Source organism: Episyrphus balteatus, chromosome 2 (assembly GCF_945859705.1).
Source record: "Episyrphus balteatus chromosome 2, idEpiBalt1.1, whole genome shotgun sequence".
In the NCBI taxonomy this organism is placed as follows: Eukaryota; Metazoa; Arthropoda; class Insecta; order Diptera; family Syrphidae; genus Episyrphus; species Episyrphus balteatus.
The window spans coordinates 115,498,833-115,514,286 of record NC_079135.1 but is presented as its reverse complement, the minus strand read 5'-3'; the positions used below and the strand labels follow the sequence as shown (position 1 = coordinate 115,514,286).

Sequence of the window (15,454 nt, the reverse complement as noted above, 5' to 3'; positions counted from 1 at the left end):
GCCTAAATATTTTTGGCCAGGTTTTAGACCACTGTGGGTCGTTAAAATTTTCTGCTTGTTAGTCAGTCGTATGGTACTTCACTTTATTTCTAACTGTTATTGCTGTTTTTTTTTGCCAATCCATCCCTTGTGCCCCCCCCCCCCCCCCAGAAAAAAATCCTGGATCCGCCCCTGGACTTAGACCTTAGAAGTTATTACAGGCGTACAAATCTACACAATTTTTCGTTGAAATTTCCCGAAAAAATAGATATGCACTAGCCCAAAAAAATAAAGGAACTAACAAAATTTGTGATTATCTAGTGATTTTCGATAGGTTGTATCTCAGTAAAAAATGATGAAATGATTACAAAAAACGTGTGAAAGCTATATTTTTTAGTTTTAGAATTTAGGTATTAATTTTATTTTATTTCAAATGATGAAATAGCAAAATCATTGAAATTGTTCAAAAACCAAAATTTTTGTTTCGTTTTTTTTTTTTTTTGTTTTTAAGTGGAAAAGTTTTTTGCCAAGATGACCTGCTTCTTAAATTAAGCGGAAAAATCATATAAATTTCTTGAATGCGCAAATTTTAAAGAAATCCACTTAATTTAAGCGGGAAATCATCTGATTTTTATGTGGAATCATTTTAATTTAAAAAAAAATTGGCAGCTTAGGATTGAACCTACAACTTTAGGGTTATAAGGCGAGTTTACTGTTGAAAACAAGTATGATAAACTGCAAGTAAAGCTAAAGTAAGGCTATACCTAATTTTTTAATTTAAATTTTTTTGTTTTTAAGATGAAAATTCACAGTAAAATGAAATAAAGTTTAACTAAAATTTAACAGAATTTAAGCGGATTCCACTTATTGTAAGCGGTTTGTTTTAAGGTGGTAGGATTTATAGTGGGCATCATCTTATTTATAGGTCTCTTTTTTTGCTCCGTGTGACTTACTTCGAATAACTTTTTTATAAGCAAAATAAAATGCTTTTGAGTTTATTGGAAAATTTTATTAATAATATCGTTTAAATTTTGGATAAGAAAATAAGGAAAATAAAGAAAAGTATCCAAAAATGTTATGAACATTTTTTTTTTGTTTTCAAAATTTAAACTTTTAATTTTTCCTTGGTTTATCTAAAATTTTTTGCGTTCTTTTACGGTTTTTTTTTTTTATTGATGACGTGATTGTGATTGTGATGAGGACGCTTATTACTTTGCGCTAATAAAAGTCAAAAACTGTCTAAGATAGCACAGAAAAGAGAACAAATTAAAAACATATACACATAACATCCCTGGTTGTGTATGCGGTAAGGTTGTTAAACGAAAATTTCAAGCCACGCTCGTGGTCTGGTAACTTCAACTTTTGCAATCGACGTAGATTGTTTTATTACACCCCACAAGTTGCACCAACCATCTATGGTGTGCTGTGCACGCTCCTCTATAGCTCATCTCTGTTGTTGACTCCAAAATGCAACCAACCACCTCTAGAAGCATCAGAATTTTATAATGCATGTTTGTACTATGTGTGTGTTTTGGAATCATGAAGACGATCAAAACTAGTGCATAGTTGTGAAATAACGTCAATGGCATTTATGTACAAGTATGAGTGTAGGTACCTACTTGTGTATCCTGGCATATCAAAGATGAGAAGAAAATTTTCATTTGAATGAACAATATTCTAAATATAGGTGCTATACTAAGACGTTCTAGAAATAAGGAAGCCTTCCCAGTTTTTGTTTGAAAGATTGCATTGACGACTACCGACATTGCCACCACCACCAAAATCGACCGAAGTACAAATTATTACGAGAGTGGCAGTGAAATGAAAAATGACATTCCTCAGAAATAGCCCTCAATCGTGTACTCGTACTACTGCAAGGATATTTATAGCTACTTAGAAGGTTTTCCAGTCTCCTTATATTGAGAATGTCATTGTCGATGTTGCGATGTATTGGCATTGATAATTGTTATTGAACAAAAATGACACTACCCTCCTACACTGTCTTAAGGACATCAACACTTAATCTAAAATAGCATAAGTAATGCGATAGAGAGATTATTTCAGCCAGGAAAAAAAGACACATACGAATACGAAGTGGATAAAATAGAAAAGCTGTGCATCCGTACCTATTTGAGAAAAAAAATATGATAATGCCAAAAGTTCAAAAAGTTTGTGACTGTGTGACTAACAAAAAAAACGGAATTGGAAAATGACAGGGTCAAACGAAAACTTTTAATTATTTTTGATCTCGAGAAACTTAAGCATTTGCAAGGATAAAAATAATATTATTTTTTTGCACAGGGCTAAAGTTTACATAAAACTAAATTAAGTATAAATGAAACTTTATCTTTGGTAAAGTTGATTACAAAGTTGTAAGTCTTTAATTACTTCAACTGCATTATTTTTAAAATAAAATTAATGTGAAATTACAAAAGATATAGAAAAAAACTTTTAATTCTTAATGTAATTCTAACGAGTAAATAAGATTTATTTTTTATGATTTCTAATTAAAAGTGTGGTTAAGGCTTGGAATATGAACGCCAACTTAAGAAAGTTGGGAAGTAATTAAAAATCTATTGAACATTTTTTAGAAAAAAAAAATTCTTTGTGAGCTTCTTGAGTAAACAGAAGAATATTTAAATAGCATTTGCAACAGCCTTGGGAATCATATTTCTATTAAGCTTCAAAATTAAAGTAATTCATAATTGGGAAATGACATGTTTTTAATTCTTGAAAAACTGTATTTTAGAAAGGGGCTTTGGGGCATAGTGACAAAGCTTCACAGGGTAATATTAGGAACATAGTGGAATTTCGTCCCACATCGGATTTCCATAAACTGATCATGGAATTATGTTCGTGTGAAGTTATGTCCCACCTGAAGCATATATTTTTTAAAGAATGCAAATCAAAACGAAGTGCCCAGTTTTTACTTAGGGAGTATAGTCAGGGGAGCAACATGCCCCCATACCAGGATTTTTACTCCCTTTTTGGGTCCTCTTTCCCGCTCAAGCATCTCAAATCTCACCAAAATTACTCGATTTTATTTGATAACTGATTTTTAGAATCTTGAAAAACGCAAGTTTCTTTCAATATTCAGTTTTCAAGATCCATTATCAAAAGTAATCGGAACCAAATGAGAGACTTGGTTCTCACTCCGTGAACTTAGTTTCCGGGGAATTATTTCTCATTGCTTTCCCAAGGCCCAGGAGTTGTGAACCACTGAGGTGAGAAATAACTTCATTATGGACTTAGCTCGCGTGGAGCTACATGTTTCCGAGAAAAAATTTTTAGATAGAGGTTGATTTTCCTAAAAGCCTACGGACAACGGTACCTTTTCGAATGCGCATTTCTACAACTTTTTAAAATTTTTATTGTTAAAATTCTGAATTCTTAGCAAGTGTTTTTTGAAAACTGTTTATTTGATTAACTATATAATGGCTTAAAGGAAATGGACAACGTGTTGTTAGTATTACCGTTGCGTGCAAATTATTTTTTATTTTGTAGCTTTAAGTCATAGAAAATTGTCCCTAGACCTCTATTGTTTGAGGGTTTTTCCTTAAGAATTTCACGAACAAGACTATCTTCATTGAATAAAGAATTGTTTGACAAAAGTTTTAAACAAAAAAAATCTTGTTCACAAAATCCTTTAAAAAAAAATAAATGGTTTTTAACGGATAATATTAAATTAACTTTATTTGAAATCCAAAGACATTAATGAACTCGTGTCTTCTTAACCCTCTGTCGGCACACGGGTGCAAATTTGGCACGACTAAAATGAAAAAATTACAATTTTTCAAAAAAGTGGGTGCAAAAAATGGTGTAAATACATTTTTTTAAATTGTGAAAACAATATTCGAATTCCTCGGAAAATTCTACATCAATTTCATATAAGTTTTCTCTATAAAATATGAGACATAAAAAAGTTCTAGCGACATGAAAAAGTAGAAGCCAAATTCGCACCCGTGTGCCTATCACGTCACAAAAAAGAGGTGTACCTACAGAGGGTTAATAATGTTCATCTTCGTGTTGTATGTGTTGCCGCTGTCTTCAAATTATTTGTTCCTATTTAAAGTATTTTTTATAAACAAAAATTCTTCCAACCACCAAATATTAATTGCCTTTTTTTAATCCTAACCTAAAAAATGATTTTAAGCTTCAACCCTTTTGTTTAGTTGTTTGAAATTGTTTTTTTTTTCAAAAAGATTACTTTTGAATAGTTTAATTATCCGCTTACTCCTAAAATTTACTCTAAATTACTCTTTTATCCCAAGTACCTATCATAAAATAAAATAGACAAAATCACATTCCACTTTGGTTTTGCTTCAAAATTAAACCTACAGTCAATTACCAAAATTATTCTCTTGTTTAAGTCCTTAAGAACTTCCAACCTACGCGCAATGTTTTATTCTTGTTTACAAGAAGAAACAAAAAAAATACAAAATAATAAAAAAGTAAACAAAATCTATTTTAGTCCTATTTTGATGTCCTTGTTCTCAATTTTACCATCATTATCTTAAAATAGAAACATCAAGAATCCAAAACGATTTAATATTAGGTCAAGAAACTAAAAATATATTCAACATCCCCTTTCAACATTTTTCATTTTCACTACGATATTGAATTTTTAAAGCACACAAAAAATACAAGAAAAAAAAAAAAAGAACATGAAAGCAACTTAAATGCATAATGACGAGGGTTATCCTTTTGCGGTATATTTTCCATAAAATACTCGTTTATATCCTTCCAATATGTAAATAGCTTTTTTTGAAGAGGGTTTAAGTAAAAATTTCAATAAATTAGTAACATTTATGATTTTTAGAATGTTTGAACAGAAGTTGATATATGTTATAACAATTTTTAGTGGCATAATCAAACGCAATGTGTGTAAAGGGTTCAATTCTGTCAAATATTCTCTCTCAACGATGACAACACATCAGCGTCTGCTGGTTGGTTGGCTGGTTGAATGTTTTTGGTTGGATTGACATGTCTTCAGGATTTCATCGTTTTCTTCTCTTTTATTATTTATGAATATGTTCGTAAAATGTTGATATATGGCACTTTAGAAGAGAGAACACACACATTGTGTACATAATGAGCTTTATGAAGCTCAATAAAAATAAAAGAGCCTTGTAATGAAAGTACATTATGCATATTATATGACCCTTGAGAAGATAGTTTTAATATAATCCACAGTGAAGACGATAATGATGGTTAAAATTTAAAACTAAATTTGCTTGAATCTAGAAAACTACGTACATTTATTGCGGACATGTTAAAATTTTTTAAATAATTAAGAAAGCTTAATTGAAGGCATTGAGATTTAAGTTTACCCAGATATAAAATTTATAAATTTAAGATAGATCAGAACAAAAGAAATATTTTGTGAATTTAAGGACGAAAGCTTAGCACTTTGAACCGTTTTTGTGTTCATTCTACAGAATATAGTCTCCAAGCCGAGAATAAAAACCTGTTTGATTCTCCTTCTGAAATGTCATATTATGGTCAGCAATAATAAGATAGTTCCTATATTTGGTTCAGCGTAAATGTTCACTGTGGTGTATACGTAATTTTTTTTTTAATTAATTTTTAATTTGCTTTCAAAGGCCAATAAAACGAAATTATCTTATTCGAAATAAAATATTCGAAGGCTTACATCTCTGACCCTAAATCAAAAATACAAATAAAGAGCATTATCAAGTGCAAAACAGTCGATGGTGAAGGAAAAAAAGGACTTAAATGAAGTTGGGTGTCAAGTTTCATCGAAAAATATTGTTTTTTATTTTGAAAGAACCACAATTCTTCAGCATATTTTTTACATTAAAACTATGAAGAAATATGATTTCCACCAAAATATGGTGTAAATATCAAATTTCTCAAGAAAAAAATGTTTTATTCTTGTTTTTTATCAATCTATCAATAATGATAAAACCTGTATAGACAGCACGAAACAATCGTACATTGATTTGAAAAGCTATAACCTATAAATAAGGGTATAATGGCTAAGTAATATAAGAAAACTTGAATGGACACTACCGTGTTAAGTAGTAATCTTCTGTAGAAGCATAATCCATCTTAGAAAGTAATTAAGAATCTAAATTATCTCATCAGGAATACATGGCAATAAAACTACATTTCCAATCAGCTAACACTCATTACTATGACCAAACAAAACAACAACAAAAATTTCCTCATTTATACGCAACAACAATAAAAATCAAGCACAAAAGTCAAGAATGGCGTGAGAAAACATGCTTCAATATTGAAAGAAGGATTCCTTCAAATTGATATTTATATATTTTTATTTGTTTTTCCCCAAGAAACGACCATCATGACGACGACGACGACCGTAGTTGACGCCGACTTATTCTGACTTAAATTTTATATTTTTTTTCCTTTATTTGCACTTGTTTCATTGCTCTAATAAAATGATAGCCCTGAAAATAAATTATTCATTATTCGTTGTTACATTGAGAGGGATAAGGAGGGTGGTAGGATCAAAAAGTGGGCGATGATACGAGTATATATCTTTCTGGTCAGGAGGACAAAGAATGCCTTTTACTATAAACTGCGGTAGAAAATTATTCTGTATAATTTTTTTTCATTTTTTTTTTTTTTGAACACACTACATCAGGCACTTGTCCTGCGAATCTACAATGGGGGGGGGGGGTCGCCACATCCTGTGGGTATAACAACAGAATACCAACTGATTATTATTTTTTTTTTTTTTCATAATATATTTTTTGAGCAGGGTGTATTAGGATCTAATGGTGACTTACTCAATATTGATTGATATGTAAGAGGGTCAAATCTCTTAAGACCTCTTCAATATTTTACTCAAAGGAGCATTTTTCTCAACAAAAAAGGTTTTTTTTTAGTGAATACCTAACTTGTAAAGAAATGCTTACTAAAAGTATTTTAAATGGAGTAAATGGACCAAATAACTTTTAAATCTCTTAAGACCTCTTGAATATATTCCTTAAAGGAGCATTTTTCTCAACAAAAATGCTCCTTTAGTGAAAAACTTGTAAAAAATGCTTAATTAAAGTATTTTTAAAGGAGTAAATGGACCCTATAACATTCAAATCTCTTAAGACCTCTTCAATATTTTCCTTATGGGACCATTTTTCTCAATAAAAAAGCTCTTTTAGTGAAAAACTTGTAAGTCTTGTAACTAAAAGTCTTTTGAACGGAGTAAATGGACCCTATAACATTCAAATCCCTTAAGACCTCTTCAATATTTTACTTAAAGGAGCATTTTTCTCAACAAAAAAGTTTTTTTTTAGTGAATAACTTGTAAAGAAATGCTTACTAAAAGTATTTTAAATGGAGTAAATTTTAAATCTCGTAAGACCTCTTGAATATATTCCTTAAAGGAGCATTTTTCTCAAAAAAATGCTCTTTTAGTGAAAGACTTGTAAAAAAATGCTTACTTAAAGTATTTTTAAAGGAGTAAATGGACCCTATCACATTAAAATCTCTTAAGACCTCTTCAATATTTTCCTTATGGGACCATTTTTTCAACAAAAAATATCTTTTAGTGAAAAACTTGTAAGTCTTGTAACAAAAAGTCTTTTGAACGGAGTAAATGGACCCTATAACATTCAAATCTCTTAAGACCTCTTCAATATTTTACTTAAAGGAGCACTTTTCTTAACAAAAAAGCTCTTTTAGTGAAAGAATTTCAAAAAAATACTTACTTAAAATATTTTTAAATGAGTAAATGGAACCTATAACTTTTGTTGAGGGTCAGGATAGGTTGAGACCCTGGAACTTATGTTTGTATCGCTCATTGATGTTTGTTTTTTTTTTTTTTAATTAACTTGCAAACGAGTATTTCACATACTAGTCAAATATAGTAAACAGAAATAAAAGAGGTCTTAAATTTGTATTTATAAATCGTGAATCAATTTCGATTTCTCATATCCTCAAAAATTTACGTAAGTTTCCTTTGTACACCCTGTAGACCTCCAACTATCTACATATTATAAATAAAAACATATAGGATACATATAGGATCATATAAACATTTTGTTTGTGAAATATTTTTCATATTTTCCTTCCACACAAAGGATTCCAGCGAAAAAAAAAAGAAGAAAAAAAAATCGATTTTATTTGTTCGCCACCGTATTGTGGTCGCATGGGATTATATGTTTTGTGGTAGAACGGAAAAAGCAGAAATAGGAACTGCGGGAGGAACTCACCAGGCAGCACACAATGCGTTTAACTATAAAATCAGCGGGATTAGAATTGGAGCAGACATGGGTCCGTATGCAACAACGTGCAGTATATAATTGTTTGACTTTAACAATAAGTTGGCTCTGTTGTCAGTTTTTTTTTTAATTTTAATTTTGTTATTTTCCAGAGAGGAAGTATTTTAATTTATGATGAAAGTAAGGTAGGTGAAAGTTATGGATTTATTAAACAAAATTGACCTGACCATAAATGTCAAACTAGGATATTTACGATTGAAAGGAAAAACCCATGAATAGGGTTTCATATAATTTTTAATTTGTCTGGTTTACGACCTTAAATACGGGATAGACTTTAACAATTCAATACAATTAGAGTCAATTTAGAATACGTCGACCGATAACGGATTTACAGGTCAGGTGAAAATATGTTCATAAAAGATATAAGTAAAGAGTGAAACTCAACGAACTATTTAATGAGGCGAAATTATTTTAAACATTAATTAATGACGATTGTACCCCGTGGCGTAAAGGTTTCTGAAATGGACTATGACGCCAGAGACCTGGGTTTGAATCCCAGTCTCCACAGACTAGTTTTTTTTTTCAGGGAGACCGCATTTTGCGAGAAATTGACAAGGCCTCTGAAGGTTTTTTTGCAAATATGCGAAGAAATTATTTAAATTTACTAAGATTTGATGCTCCAGCCTGTCTCTTTAGTCTGAAGACCCCAATCTTTACAATATAATTAGTAGATCTCAAGATATAAGCATTTAAAGTTACATTTTTTGAAGACCGGGTAAAATTTAGAACAACAATGAAAATGTATACAAGAATGTATAAATAATCAAATCTGCTGTCGGTATTGGTCTATTATTATTTTTTCGGGTACAAAGTTCTTGTTTTTTTTTTGCTCAAGGTCTACAATTTTCTGAAATTTAAAAAAATTATTTTTTTTTAAAGAAAGATACAAATAAAGTATCTTTCTTTAACTAACTGTACTCATAAGTCAGCACGTGAAATCAAAATAAACAAGACAAAAAAAAATCATGGCCATGAACTTTGATTAATCAAAATACACAAAAATTACCTACAAAAACAAAAATTATTAAAATATCTCTCTTTTTCTATCTATGATTGAACAAATTTAGTCTTGCCATTGACTTCCTCAATAAATCTATTCCAATCGAAATGAAATAAAATAAATAAACCACCATCCTTAAAGTGCAATCATCTTTTAACAAAATTAACCTTGTACGTACATTCAACAAAAAGAAAAAAAATAATAAACATTTCTTCATCAAAAAAAAAAAAAATAAAAAAAAAAAATAGAAATAGAAATAATCTTAAAATAATAAACGTATTCACCGTTAATGGATTACTTTAAAAAAGGCACATGAGTGTGTCGTAGAAACTTGCAATAATTAAAGTTAATTAATTTTTGTTTTAAAAAGAAATCTTGATAAGTTTTGATTTTGCAAATTACGAGACAATTCAATAAATATAAATAAATACCTACAAAAAAAATTTGGAAATCTTTCAAGTATTTCCTGATTTGTTCGGTTCTTCGGCGAAAGTCAAATAAAATGAACTACTGGGTCGTACGTACTTGTTCTAGTTGTAAAAGTTGCTTGGAATGTCAAAGTTCTTTATAGCACTAATAAAATAATTTTTTTTTATTTAATTTAATTATTAATTTTAGAGAAATGCAAAAAAAAAAATAAAAAAAAACACTCTTTTGAATCGTTTTAATGACCTGAAAATGCCTTTTAATTTCTTCTATAACAAAGATTTTTTATATTTTTTCAAAATTGTAGGAACCGCTTTTTTAAATTGTTTTTGTTATTTTTTTTTTTTTTTAAATATATAGGTACTAGGTCCGTACAAAATTTCAAAAAATTTTCAAAAAAATATTTAGTATGCTATTCTGAAGAAAGAATTATTTGACCTATAAAAAAAAAATGTTCATAAAAATTTATCAACATGTTTCCAAAATTGATTTTTAAAAAAAATTGGAACTTTTTTAAAATCCAAACTAACTTTGACTACAAAGAGGTTTTTTTTTATAAAATTTATCGTTGAAATCAGTTAAGTCGTTTATGAGAAAGTCAAAAAACAAGAAAACGGTTCCATCGCAGGTACCTTTCATAACGGCTCAAAAAATATTTTTTTATTTCAAAAGTAGGACGTTAGATGCCAAAATATTTTTGTTATCAAAATCAATAGGGCTGTTTTTGAGAAAAACAACCTTTTCCATTTTGATCATATGGCAAGAAGGCAAGAACTGTTAATTTTTGCCCCAAAAATAATTTTTTAAAAGGGCTGTTGTGAGAAATTTCGGTGGACAACTTCAAAAAACATTAAGTTAGCCGCCAAAAACCAATACACCAGATCTTTCCACTTTTATATGAGTCTGAATACAATTTGACTGGACTTAAAGTTAAATCTGAAATTTAGCTAATATAGAATTTTCTCTGTTTTCAATTGTCTTAGTTATAATTGATTTCAAAAACCAAACTTATTTTTTGTTCATGACAATACCAGCTAACTTGGTCGTCCTGTGTTTTCCAAGACGGTATTTTTAAGACGAAATCTTCTACGAAATTTTCTGTTTTTACAATATCAAACTTAATTACTCTTGCTGTCACACGAAGCAAACATCTTCATCCTAGTTGACGGTTTATGCAAATACCATCAAGAGTCATGAGAATTTTATATTCTCTTCTATTTTATACTCTGAATTGCATCTGAGGAAAGTTACTTTTCCTCCAATGATTAGTCATTTAAAGCTGATATTTACCATCTTATTCTTAAGCTCAGGGGATACCTCGACATATTTTTCTCTTCAATTTGATTGTAATGCTTTCCACAATATTGTTGTACTTTGCGGAACCAACACAACTCCGTTCGTTAATAGGAAAAAATTGCTATTTTACAAATTATTACTTTTATAGGATTGCTATAAAGATTTCATGGAAAACAATTTTCTTATAAAAATTATATATATTTTGTTAGCAGTCTCTTTATTTTAAAAGTGTTTGGTAAACGAGCTCATAAAAGTTAGATGCGGGTAAAAGAAAAATTCAATAATACCTAATAACTCATAGACCAATTTAGCCGATTCACCAAATGATGTGAAATAGTTTCTAAGTAAATTTAAAAAAAAATATTTTTGTTTATATTTTTCAAGCTTCCGTAAGGCTTCGGTATAGCTTCTTATTAGCTTTTTAAAACTTTATAAGGACTATAACTTGTGTAAGGTTCTTCTTTTTCCATGCAATTTTAAAGCAAATTGAGCAAGAACCCTTTTAATTTTCGCCTTTCTAAATCTGGAAATAGTAAACGATTTGAATTTCGATCCCTATACAAAACAGGGGTGCTTTTTCTGCCTTAGTTGCCAAAATGTTTGAGTTTTTTCATTGAATATGGACACATGAACCGTTATACCTAACACAAAGATTACACACCTTTTTGGTATCAATTTTGAAATGTGGTTGGTATTTGGTCCAATACTACCCTCAATTGAATTCTTCTGGAAGTAATTATGATATGGAGTGGATGTGAATTGTAAGACTAATAAAATTAAACTATTTTATACTTGTAGAACTTTTTTGAAAAATTGTATCAATCAGTCATTATAAAATCTTTTTAATAACAAAAAAATTAAATAAGTGTTGATCTGATTATTACATTTTTAAAGTTTCTTAGGGCTAAATTGTAATCACCCTGTAATTAAAAATTTCAAACATGAACATTCAGAGAGCTTCTTTTAGTTTTGTTTATTTTAATCAATATTACAGACGATTTTAAATTTTAACAACTCAAAAATAACAAAAAAAAAAAAAAAAAATACCATCTAAATGCGGTAAAACATTATTATTTGAGGCTTGTATATCTAAACAACCCTCAATTACTTGTTCGTTAATCATTTCGAAAGAGAGCAGTTCTACAAATATAATTAATCTTCACTCGTTGGTGAAGGTGCCCTAAACGCTCAGATAACGCCAGAATAATTTTATATATTTTAATTTGCTTTTTTTTATATAATTTTTAATTATCTTCTCGGAGACAACCAACTTTATTTTTTTTGTTTTGTTTTTTATTTTTTTAATTGCGTGTGTGAGATGGGTATATTTTGCATTTTCGCTATTATCTTATCATTTTATTTTATCGAATTTTATCAACTTTGTGTGTTTATTTTCTTCCTCAACGACGTTTTTTTTTTTTTTTAGGTATTAAGGTGGCGTTTAAGATTGTCCATATAAAATAAGTTGTCAAATTGTTTCAAGAAAGCATGTAACTTCTTTAATTTTGAAAAATTATTTCAATTAATCGTTTAAAAGTGATCTCTCTTTAAATAAGTTTGCAAAAGAAAAATCATGTTAAAATATTAAATATATCGTCTTAGAAATTGTACCATGAAAATTCACAAGACTTGAAAATTCGAATGTATTTGTGGTGATAAATCTAATATAAATCTTATAAATCAACCGAAAAAAATCCAGCAAAATGAATCTAAAAAGTGAGTTTTTTTAAGTTTAAGAATTTGTATGTTCACTGTTTAGTTTATTGACCTTTTTTTTTATAAGTTTTGATAAATTTTGAAAAAAATCATATAAATACATTTTTTTTGATATATGAGATCCAGTTCCAGAGAAGATATTTTCATTGTGGAAGAGGAAATATTCATAAAAGTCTGTTATTTATCTTCTGACAGATCGTTTAATTTTTTTTTTGGTTTAATAAAATTAGGTATATATTTTATATACATTTTTTCATCTTATCCGGTAAAACATTGTCTAAATAATGTATATGTATGTAAAAATTGAAAACAATGATTTCTCGATGCAAGACAAAGGAATAATTTAAAGAAAACAAAAAATATTTCACTTGGAGAAACTAACAAAATAAACACAATATTTTGGTGTGGAATTTTTTTTTGGAATAAAATCAATTTTGATTATAATTAATGTTTTTTTTTTTTATTGTAAATAAAATTTAAATAAATTTAATATTAAGATAACAAACAAATATTAATTTAAAATTAAATGTGATACATTTTAAGGTGCAGTTTTTCAATGTGTTATGAATTTACTTCAAGCTTTAGTGATTTAAAGAAACGTGTTTGTGCATCAATTCAAAAAGTAAGATAATAAGAAAATAAAAATTAGTTTAAACTCGCCAAGAATACGGTGATTTGCAAGCTTATAGATTTAGCTGTGAAAATGCTTTCAAAAAATATATGTTTTCACATCTTGCTTTGATAAACCGTGTTTTCACATGTTTCTTAAGAACTCCTCCGAAACTGCTGGACCGATTCTTATGACATTGTGTGTTCATATCGGCTAGGTCTGAGAATCGGCGAACATATATTTTTTAAACTCATAAGTAGTTAGGGTGGTCCAACCAAAAATAGTATAAATAAAAAAGAACTAAAAACTGTACAACATAAACCCCTTTGTAAAGACCAAGGAACATTGTCGATAATTAAAACAAAGATATGCGTTAGGCGACAAGATGTTTTAAATAATAACGCTGGCGAACAATGTTCAACTTTTTAAAATTTTCCAGAAAGATTTATATCTAATTTTATATTTTTGGGTTCAGTAAGCTCAAAAATCATATTGGTTTCTTTCTAGTAGCTCTAGTTTTTGAAATATTTAAGTTTTCCACATTTTGGGGGTAATTTCGTACTAATTTTAAAGTTATGCTTATTTTACATGTTTGTTACGATTTTCCAGAAAATTTTTTGTCGAACCTATCGCATTTGGACTCGCTAAGCTTAACAATCACACTGGTTGCTTTCTAGGAGCTCTAGTTTTTTAGATATTTTCATTTTACATATTTTGGGGTGATTTCATACTATTTTTTTTAGATTTTATTATTACAAGCGTTTTTAAAGTTTTGCTGGAAAAATTTATTTTTATTGTATTGTATTTTGGATCAGTAAGTAAAATAAAAATAACAAAAAAAATTTTTACATAAAAAAAAATTTAACAAAAAAAATTTGTATGCATTTCTATGCCTTTTTATGTATGAATAACTCAAGAACTAGAGCTGCTAGAAAAAAACTAATGTTGTTTTTGGAATCACCACCCAAAATTTAGTAGGAAATGATAAACAATACTCTGGAAAATTTTTATGTGTTGGCCAGTGTAATATTTCTAAGTTTCAAGTACGATCTTGGTGCTAAAATATTTGTATTTAAACTAACTTTATTATTTTTGAGTAAAAAATTCGCAATTTGTAGTTAATCAAAAATTTTGCAATATGTAGTTAATACACTCAACTAAGGGGTAAACCTTGGAATGAATGCTAAAGAAATTTTTTTTTGCTCAATATTTTTGTTTTGGTATTCTATAACATACCTCAAAAGTCTAGAAAAATCTGATGTCCGCAAGTCGCGATTTTCAAAGTCAAAGCGCGAAATGGAGATTTTCAAAATTAGCAATAATGGACAATGGTACTATATACACACTTATGATACATGACTTCGAGATATTTTTTAATGCTGATGTCAAAAAATCCAAAATCAAGACAATCTTACATCTCTGAAAAAAGTTATACCTGTTTTTCATCTGTCATCCATAATAGCCATTATCATTAAGATTCAAAACAATGCAATGCAAAAAACATTCATATCTATTACAAAATTGTATTTTTTGAGAAAAGGGTAAATTTTGGGATATGCGCTAAAAAAACATCCTGGTACAATCTTGGAATAAGTGCTAATAGGCTCATTTTATTATTTCTATCTTTGTATGGATATTTTTTATGTCAAAAATCTAAAAAAAAGTCCTAATTTTGCAGGTTTAACTAAGTTAGGTGCAGATTTAAAAAAATTAATAAGAAAAGTTTAAATTTTTATATGTATACCAACATAAGCGACATGATTTAAAGGTATTTTTTAACACTTATTCCAACAAAACTCACAAACAAGTCAACCTGACCATCCCTGAAAAGTAATGCACCTTATTCATGTTGATCTGACACAAATATCTGAAGTGTTGTTTTTCAACTTTTTAAAATCTGCACCTTATCTTCAAACCAGGAAAATTGGGACTTGCGGACATGAGATTTTTTTAGATTTTTGACATAAGTTATAGAATATCCAAACAAAGGTAGAAACAAAAAAATTAGCCTATTAGCACTTATTCCAAGATTGTACCAGGATGTTTTTTTAGCGCATATCCCAAAATTTCCCCTTTTCATAAAAAAATACCATTTTATGATATATATGAATGTTTTTTGCATTGCATTGGCAAAAAAAATTTCTATTAGCACTCATT

The 15,454-nt window shown here is 28.8% G+C and overlaps 1 protein-coding gene across 3 annotated transcripts in view; it reads left to right on the top strand.

Moving 5' to 3' along the window:
• The window catches only part of LOC129912429 (adenylate cyclase type 9), a 106,505-nt gene that overhangs the window by 70,805 nt on the left and 20,246 nt on the right, over positions 1-15,454 (top strand). Inside the window, exon 1 of one of the 3 annotated variants that reach the window (XM_055990647.1) lies at positions 12,441-12,687. The exons of the other annotated variants lie outside the window; for them this stretch is intronic. The gene's annotated coding sequence lies outside the window, so the exon portion shown is untranslated. Of the gene's footprint in view, positions 1-12,440; positions 12,688-15,454 lie in introns of those variants that run through there. 3 annotated transcript variants of the gene reach the window in all.